This window comes from Dipodomys spectabilis, unplaced genomic scaffold, assembly GCF_019054845.1.
Source record: "Dipodomys spectabilis isolate Male_0828 unplaced genomic scaffold, ASM1905484v1 ptg000828l, whole genome shotgun sequence".
NCBI classification, from domain to species: Eukaryota; Metazoa; Chordata; class Mammalia; order Rodentia; family Heteromyidae; genus Dipodomys; species Dipodomys spectabilis.
Window position 1 is genome coordinate 103,931 of NW_024871505.1, and position 8,570 is coordinate 112,500.

General features: G+C 46.7%; 1 long non-coding RNA gene across 1 annotated transcript in view; it reads right to left on the reverse strand.

Moving 5' to 3' along the window:
* Nucleotides 1-904: 904 nt before the first annotated feature.
* LOC122102696 overlaps nt 905-8,570 on the reverse strand; it is a 10,842-nt gene continuing 3,176 nt past the window's right edge. Inside the window, exons 2-3 of the long non-coding RNA XR_006146547.1 lie at nt 1,852-1,996; nt 905-1,240 (exon numbers count right to left, since the gene is read on the reverse strand). This is a non-coding gene — a long non-coding RNA (uncharacterized LOC122102696). The remainder of the gene's footprint in view (nt 1,241-1,851; nt 1,997-8,570) is intronic.

The window sequence follows — 8,570 nt, forward strand, 5'->3', positions numbered from 1 at the left end:
GGATGGATGGGTGGATGGGTGGATGGATGGGTGGATGGATGGATGGATGGATGGATGGTGGGTGGATGAGTGGATGGATGGATGGATGGATGGATGGGTGGATGGATGGATGGATGGATGGGTGGATGGATGGATGGGTGGGTGGATGGATGGATGGATGGATGGATGGGTGGATGGATGGATGGGTGGACGGATGGGTGGATGGATGGCTGGATGGATGGATAGATGCTTGGAAAGAGGGATGGATGGATGATGGGAGCCATCATGGGATGGGAACCCAGGAGGTCGACATGCGTGAGCGTGTGTGTGAATCGTGTAAGAGGTCAGACAGACCACGTGTGTGTCTGTGATTGTTGTTGTTGTTATTATTATTGTTTTGGAGAAGGTCGTCCACTCTGGATTTGGCCAAGTCTTGGGAAGGAACCCGTGGGTGCTCGTGGAAAGATGGATGACCAAATGCTGATTCTACTAGATCGGATCTTCATTCTCTCTTTCTCTTCCTGCACATATATATCAGTCCATCCACCCATCCATCCACCCACCCATCCACTTATCCATCCATCCATCCATCCATCCATCCACCCATCCACCCATCCAACCACTCATCCATCCATTCATCTATCTACTCATCCATCCATCTAACTACCTGTCCATCCATCCTTCCACTCATCCCTCCACTCATCCATCCACCCATCCATCCATCTACTCATCCATCCATCCATCCCTCCCTCCACCCATCTACCCATCCATCCACCCATCCATCCAATCATCCATCCATCTCTCCTCCCATCCACCGATCCATCCACTCATCCATCCATCCACCAATCAATCCACCCATCCACCCATCCATCCATCCATCCATCCATCCACCCATCCATCCATCCATCCACGGACCCATCCATCCATCCACCCATCCATCCATCCACCCATCCATCCATCCATCCACCCATCCATCCATCCATCCACCCATATCTGTGTTTTTTCCTCTGAAGATGGCCTCCCTCCCTTCATCGTCTCTTGCGTGCTTGCAGATGCATGAATGGTGGCCAGAAGTGACCCCGGGGATGGAGTTCTCCAAAGTAAGCACCCAGTGCGGGCACCAAGTTCTGCTCGTGGGAGCCATGTTGTGTGCAAGGAGCTCACATCCTGTGCACGGTCCCATCCCATGGAGGAAGAGATCAGTATCTCCCTGGAGGTCGCTTGTCAGAGGGAGCAGGATAGGGCTGCTTCCCATGGGGCCCTGGGAGGAGATAAAGGGGATCATGAATCTACCCCACCCACCCCAGCCCTAGGAAAGGCAGCACCCCCTGAGCACACCCAGACCATCCACCCATCCATCCATTCATCCATCCATGCATCCATCCATCCAGCCATCCATCCATCCTCCCACCCATCCATCCATCCAGCCATCCATCCATCCATCCATCCATTGATCCATCCACCCATCCATCCATCCACCCATCCACCCACCCACCCATCCATCCATCCATCCATCCATCCATCCACCCATCCATCCATCCACCCATCCATCCACCCATCCATCCATCCACCCATCCATCCATCCATCCCCCCATCCATCCATCCACCCATCCATCCATCCACCCACCCATCCATCCATCCATCCACCCATCCATCCATCCACCCATCCACCCATCCATCCACCCATCCATCCATCCACCCATCCATCCACCCATCCATCCATCCACCCATCCATCCATCCACCCACCCACCCACCCATCCATCCACCCACCCATCCATCCATCCATCCACCCATCCATCCACCCATCCATCCATCCATCCATCCACACATCCATCCATCCACCCATCCATCCACCCATCCCCTGGGCTCACGAGGCGCAGCAAGTGCAGGTGGGAGGTCAGGGGTCCTGAAGGTCCCGGTGGCTGCTGGTCCTTCCCCGAGGCGGGTGAGCGCGCGCACCTGCAGCTGGTACAGGGTGGACGGGGTGAGGTGGGGCACGGCCAGGAGGAAGCGGTCCTGGAAGAGGGGCCCTGGGTGAGATGCCAGCTCAGGCCACGAGTTACAACAACCACTACAACAACAGTAATAATAATGCAAACAACAACAACAACAATAATAATGCAAACAATAACAACAACAGCAACAATAATAATGCAAACAACAACAACAACAGTAATAATGCAAACAACAACAACAACAGTAATAATAATGCAAACAACAACAACAACAACAATAATGCAAACAATAACAACAGCAACAACAATAATAATGCAAACAATAACAACAACAACAATAATAATGCAAACAATAACAACAACAACAATAATAATGCAAACAATAACAACAACAACAATAATAATGCAAACAATAATAATGCAAACAACAACAATAATAATGCAAACAACAACAATAATAATGCAAACAATAACAACAACAATAATAGTATCAATAACAACACAAACAACAACAGTTATAATAGTAACCCTAAGAGCAATAACAGTAACAAGAACAAGAATAACAATAACAACACAAACAATAACAATAGAAACAACAACAATAACAGTAACAACAACACAAACAACAACAGTAACATCAATATTAGTAACACAACCATAATGGCAACAATGACAAGAATAACAGTAACAAGAATAACAACCACAATAGTCACAATAAGAGCACAAACAACCATGGTAATCCCAGTAACAAGAACCCCACCAAAAACACCAATCTCCATACCAATAACTCCAATACCAATAACACCAATAACACCAATCACCAATACTAATAACACCAATACCAATACCAATAACACCAATACCAATAACACCAATACCAATACCAATAACACCAATACCAATAACACCAATACCAATACCAATAACACCAATACCAATACCAATAACACCAATACCAATAACACCAATACCAATACCAATAACACCAATACCAATAACACCAATACCAATAACACCAATAACAATAACAGCAATAACAATACCAATAACACCAATACCAATACCAATAACACCAATACCAATAACACCAATACCAATACCAATAACACCAATACCAATACCAATAACACCAATACCAATACCAATAACACCAATACCAATAACACCAATACCAATACCAATAACACCAATACCAATAACACCAATACCAATAACACCAATAACAATAACAGCAATAACAATACCAATAACACCAATGACCAATACCAATAACACCAATACCAATAACACCAATAACACCAATAACCAATACCAATAATACCAATAGCAATACCGAAAACACCAATACCAATATCAATAACACCAATAACCACACCAATAACACCAATACCAATAACACCACTACCAATATCAATAACACCAATAACAATACCAATAACGCCAATAACAACCCCAATACCAATAACACCAATACCAATAGCAATAACACCAATACCAATAGCAATAACACCAATACCAATAACACCAATACCAATACCAATAACACCAATACCAATAACACCAATACCAATAACACCAATAACAATACCAATAACACCAATACCCATACCAATATCAATAGCACCCATTACAAAACCAATAACACCAACACCACCAATACCAATAACAACACCAATAACACCAGTAACAACACCAATAACACCAGTAACAATACCAATGACACCAATACCAATATCAATAACACCAATACCAATAACACCAATACCAATAACACCAGTAACAATACCAATGACACCAGTAACAATACTAATAACACCAATACCAATACCAATAACACCAATACCAATACAATACCAATAACACCAATACCAATACCAATAATACCAATACCAATAACACCAATACCAATACCAATAACACCAATAACAATATCAATAACACCAATACCAATACCACCAGTAACAATACCAATAATACCAATACCAATACCAATAACACCAATACCAATACCAATGACACCAATACCAATACCACCAATACCAATACCAATACCAATAACACCAATACCAATAACACCAATACCAATACCAATAACACCAATATCAATAACACCAATACCAATACCACCAGTAACAATACCAATAATACCAATACCAATAACACCAATACCAATACCAATACCACTAATACCAATACCAATACCAATAACACCAATACCAATAACAGCAATACCAATAACACCAATACCAATAACACCAATACCAATAACACCAATACCAATAACACCAATACCAATACCAATACCACCAATACCAATAACAATAACAATAACACCAATACCAATAACACCAATACCAATAACACCAATACCAATAACACCAATAACAATATCAATAACACCAATACCAATACCACCAGTAACAATACCAATAATACCAATGCCAATACCAATAACACCAATACCAATACCACCAATACCAATAACAATAACAATAACACCAATACCAATAACACCAATACCAATACCACCAGTAACACCACCAATGACACCAGTAACACCAGTAGCCATAACGGTCCCCACCCAGTGACACCAGCCCCACTCCCGTCCCCGCCCCCAGCAAACTCCCAGAGGCCAACGCTCACCCCAGTGCGCACGCCAGGCCCAAGACCTAACCTCCTGTTTTCTTTCTAGAACCTTCCATGCTGCCTGTCCTCTGCAATTCCAGGGCACGTGGCCTTGCCCAAGGTGAGTGTGCCCTCCCTCCTTCCTTCCTTCCCTCCTTCCTTTCTTCCTTCCTTCCTTCCTTCCCTCCCTCCTTCCTTCCTTCCTTCCCTCCTTCCTTCCTTCCAATCCTTCCTTCCAATCCTTCCCCCTTTCAATCCCTCCTTCCTTCCTTCCTCCCTTTCCTCCATCCAATCAATCCTTCCTTCCTTCCTTCCAATCCTTCCCTCCATCCAATCAATCCTTCCTTCCTTCCCTCTTTCCTTCCTTCCAATCCTTCCCTCCATCCAATCAATCCTTCCTTCCTTCCCTCCTTCCTTCCCTCCAATCCTTCCCCCTTTCAATCCCTCCTTCCTTCCTTCCTCCCTTCCCTCCATCCAATCAATCCTTCCTTCCTTCCCTCTTTCCTTCCTTCCTTCCAATCCTTCCCTCCCTCCAATCAATCCTTCCTTCCTTCCCTCTTTCCTTCCTTCCTTCCAATCCTTCCCTCCTTCCTATCAATCCTTCCCTCCAATCCTTCCTCCTTTCAATCCCTCCTTCCTTCCTATCAATCCCTCCTTCCTTCCAATCCTTCTCTCCAATCCTTCCTTCCCTTCTTCCTTCCCTCCTTCCTCCCTTCCCATCAACCCTTCCCCCTTTCAATCCCTCCTTCCTTCCAATCCTTCCTTCCCTCCTATCCTTCTTTCCAATCCTTCCCTCCTTCCTTCCCTCCATTTCTTCCTTCCTTTCTAATCTTTCCCTCCTCTCCTTCTTTCCAATCCTTCCTTCTTTCCAATCCTTCCTTCCTTCTCTCCAATCCTTCCTCCCTCCTTCCTTTCCTTCAATCCTTCCCTCCTTCCTAACCCCCCTTCTTTCCAACCCTTCCCTCCAATCCTTCCTTATTTCCAACCTTTCCTTCCTTCCCTCCAATTCTTCCCTCATCTCCTTCCTTCTTTCCAATCCTTCCCACCAATCCTTCCTTCCCTGATTCCTTCCCTCTTTCCAATCCTTCGTTCTTTCCTTCCCTCCAATCCTTCCTTCCTCTCCTTCTTCCCAATCCTTTCCTCCCTCCTTTCCAATCCTTCCTTCCCTCCTTCCTTTCTTCCAATCCTTCCCTTCCGTCCAATCCTTCTATTGCTTCTTTCCAATCCTTCCCTCCCTCCTTCCTTTCAATCTTTCCTTCCTCTCCTTCTTTCCAATCCTTCCCTCCTCTCTTCCTTCCTTCTTTCCAATCCTTCCCTCCAATCCTTCCCTTCTTCCTTCCCTCCAATCCTTCCCATCCTTTCCTCCTTCCTTCTTTCCAATCCTTCCCTCCTTCCTTCTTTCCAATCCTTCCCTTCTTCCTTCCCTCCAATCCTTCCCATCCTTTCCTCCTTCCTTCTTTCCAATCCTTCCCTTCTTCCTTACCTCCAATCCTTCCCTCCAATCCTTCCTCTCCTCCTTTCCAATCTTTCCTTCCCTCCAATCCTTCCCTTCTTCCTTTCCTCCAATCCTTCCTTCCTTTCCAATCTTTCCCTCCTCTCCTTCTTTCCAATCCTTCCGTTCCTTCTCTCCAATCCTTCCTCCCTTCTTTCCAACCCTTCCCTCCTTCCTTCCTTCCCTCCAATCCTTCCTTGTTTCCAATCTTTACTTCCTTCCCTCCTTCTTTCTTTCCCTCCAATCCTTCCCTCCTTCCCTCCAATTCTTCCCTCATCTCCTTCCTTCTTTCCAATCCTTCCTTCCTTCCCTGATTCCTTCCCTCTTTCAAATCCTTCGTTCTTTCCTTCCCTCCAATTCTTCCCCATTCCAATCCTTCCTTCCTCTCCTTCCCTCCCTCCTTTCCAATCTTTCCTTCCCTCCTTCCTTTCTTCCAATCCTTCCCTCCCTCCTTCCTTTCAATCTTTCCTTCCTCTCCTTTCCAATCCTTCCCTCCTCTCCTCCTTCTTACCAATCCTTCCTTCCCTACGTCCTTCTTTCCAATCCTTCCCTCCAATCCTTCCTTCCCTGATTCCTCTCCTTCCAATCCTTTGTTCTTCTTTCCTTCCCTTTTTCTTATATTCGTTCCCTCCTTCCCTCCCATCTTTCCCACCAAACCTTCCTTGTTTCCAATACTTCCCTCCTCTCCTTCCTTCCTTCCAATCCTTCCCTTCTTCCTTCCAATCCCTCCTTTCCTCCCTCCTTCCTTTCCTCCCATCCTTCCCTTCTTCCTTCCCTCCAATCCTTCCCATCCTTTCCTCCTTCCTTCCAATTCTTCCCTCATCTCCTTCCTTCTTTCCAATCTTTCCCTCCTTCCTTCCAATCCTTCGTTCTTCTTTCCTTCCCTCCTTTTTCTTATATTCGTTCCCTCCTTCCCTCCCCCTTTCAATCCTTCCCACCAATCCTTCCTTCCCTCCTTCTTTCCAATCCTTGCCTCATTCCTTCTTTCCCTCCCTCCTTCCTTCCTTCCTTCCCTCCTTCCTTCTTTCCCTCCAATCCTTCCCTCCTTCCTTCTTTCCCTCCAATCCGTCCCTCCTTCCTTCTTTCCCTCCAATCCTTCCCTCCTTCCTTCTTTCCTTCCTTTCCAATCCTTCCTCCTTCCAATCTTTCCTTCCTTCCTTCCCATTCTTCCCTCATCTCCTTCCTTCTTTCCAATCCTTCCCTGATTCCTTCTCTCCTTCCAATCCTTCGTTCTTCTTTCCTTCCCTTTTTCTTATATTCGTTCCCTCCTTCCCACCAATCTTTCCTGTTTCCAATCCTTTCCTCTTTCGTGTCCTTCCCTCCTCTCCTCCTTCTTTCCAATCCTTCCTGCCCTACAATCCTTCCCTCCTATCCTTCCTTCCCTCCTTCCTTCCTTCCCTTCCTCCTTCCTTCCTTCCGTCCTTTCTTCCCTCCTTCCTTCCTTCCCTCCCTCCTCCCTCTCCTTCCTTCCTCCTTCCTTCCTCCTTCCGTCCCTTCCTTCACGTCCTTCCTACAGTCCTTCCTTCCTTTCCTCCCTCCTTCCTTCCTTCCCTCCCTCCTTCCTTAATTCTCTCCTTCCTTCCCTCCCTCCTTCCTTCCCTCCTTCCTTCCTTCCTTCCCTCCTTCCTTCCTTCCCTCCCTCCTTCCTTCCCCTCAATCCTTCCTTCCTTCCCTTCTTCCTTCCTTCCTTCCTTCCCTCCTTCCTTCCTTTCTTCCCTCCTTCCTTCCCTTCTTCCTTCCTTCCTTCCTTCCCTCCTTCCTTCTTTCCTTCCCTCCTTCCTTCCCCTCAATCCTTCCTTCCTTCCCTCCCTCCTTCCTTAATTCTCTCCTTCCTTCCCTCCCTCCTTCCTTCCTTCCTTCCCTTCTTCCTTCCTTCCTTCCCTCCTTCCTTCCTTCCTTCCCTCCTTCCTTCCTTCCTTCCCTCCTTCCTTCCTTCCTTCCCCTCAATCCTTCCTTCCTTCCCTCCTTCCTTCCTTCCCTCCTTCCTTCCTTCCCTCCTTCCTTCCTTCGTTCCTTCCTTCCCTCCTTCCTTCCTTCCTTCCTTCCTTCCCTCCTTCCTTCCTTCCTTCGTTCCCTCCTTCCTTCCCTTCCTCCTTCCTTCTTTCCAATCCCTCCTTCCTTCCCTCCTTCCTTCCCTTCCTCCTTCCTTCTTTCCAATCCCTCCTTCCTCCCTTCATTCCTTCTCTCCTTCCTTCCTTCCTTCTTTCCTTCTCTCCTTCCTTCCTTCCCTCCAATCCTTCCCTCCTTCCTTCCTTCCCTCCAACCCTTCCTTCCTTCCTTCCCTTCTTCCTTCCTTCCTTCCCTCCCTCCTTCCTTCCTTCCCTCCTTCCTTCCTTCCCTCCTTCCTTCCTTCTTTCCTTCCTTCCTTCCCTCCCTCCTTCCTTCCTTCCCTCCTTCCTTCCTTCCTTCCCTTCTTCCCTCCTTCCTTCCTTCCTTCCTTCCTTCCCTCCCTCCTTCCCTCCTTCCTTCCTTCCCTCCCTCCAATCCTTCCCTCCAACCCTTCCTTCCTTCCTTCCCT